The 1250-nt window shown below is 41.8% G+C and overlaps 1 non-coding gene across 1 annotated transcript; it reads left to right on the plus strand.

Moving 5' to 3' along the window:
* The first annotated feature begins 734 nt into the window (after positions 1-734).
* Positions 735-842, plus strand: LOC130953868 (small nucleolar RNA R71). The gene has a single exon (XR_009076029.1). It is a non-coding gene; the product is annotated as a small nucleolar RNA R71 (small nucleolar RNA).
* Positions 843-1250: the final 408 nt, after the last annotated feature.

Here is a 1250-nt window from a genome sequence, read left to right on the forward strand (position 1 = left end):
GGATTTTCTTCTGTATTGCTTGGAAGAGTACTAGGAGGGAGTTCAGTAATTTTCTTGCTCAGCTGCCCCACTTGTGCCTCCAAATTCCTAATGGAGGACCTTGTTTCAGTCATGAAACTTTGAGTGGTTTTGATTAGATCAGACACCATGGTTGCTAAGTCAGAGTGGTTCTGCTTAGAATTCTCTGTCTGTTGCTGAGAAGATGATGGAAAAGGCTTGCCATTGCTAAACCTGTTTCTTCCACCATTATTGTTGTTGAAACCTTGTTGAGGTCTCTGTTGATCCTTCCATGAGAGATTTGGGTGATTTCTCCATGAAGAATTATAGGTGTTTCCATAGGGTTCTCCCGTGTAATTCACCTCTTCCATTGAAGGGTTCTCAGGATCATAAGCTTCATCTTCAGATGAAGCATCCTTAGTACTGCTTGGTGCATTTTGCATTCCAGACAGACTTTGAGAAATCAAATTGACTTGTTGAGTCAATATCTTGTTCTGAGCCAGAATGGCATTCAGAGTATCAATCTCGAGAACTCCTTTCTTCTGATTTGTCCCATTGTTCACAGGATTCCTTTCAGAAGTGTACATGAATTGGTTATTTGCAACCATTTCAATTAGTTCTTGAGCTTCTGCAGGCGTCTTCTTCAGATGAAGAGATCCTCCAGCAGAGCTATCCAAAGACATCTTGGATAGTTCAGAGAGACCATCATAGAAAATACCTATGATGCTCCATTCAGAAAGCATGTCAGAAGGACATTTTCTGATCAATTGTTTGTATCTTTCCCAAGCTTCATAGAGGGATTCTCCATCCTTCTGTCTGAAGGTTTGGACTTCCACTCTAAGCTTACTCAATTTTTGAGGTGGAAAGAACTTTGCCAAGAAGGCATTGACTAGCTTTTCCCATGAGTCCAGGCTTTCTTTAGGTTGTGAGTCCAACATGTCCTAGCTCTGTCTCTTACAGCAAAAGGGAATAGCATAAGTCTGTAGACCTCAGGGTCAACCCCATTAGTCTTGACAGTGTCACAGATTTGCAAGAATTCAGCTAAGAACTGATGAGGATCTTCCAATGGAAGTCCATGGAACTTGCAATTCTGTTGCATTAGAGAAACTAATTGAGGCTTAAGCTCAAAGTTGTTTGCTCCAATGGCAGGGATAGAGATGCTTCTCCCATAGAAGTCGGGAGTAGGTGCAGTAAAGTCACCCAGCACCTTCCTTGCATTATTTGCATTGTTGTTATTTTCGGCTGCCATGTCT

This window comes from Arachis stenosperma, chromosome 9, assembly GCF_014773155.1.
Source record: "Arachis stenosperma cultivar V10309 chromosome 9, arast.V10309.gnm1.PFL2, whole genome shotgun sequence".
NCBI lineage: Eukaryota > Viridiplantae > Streptophyta > Magnoliopsida > Fabales > Fabaceae > Arachis > Arachis stenosperma.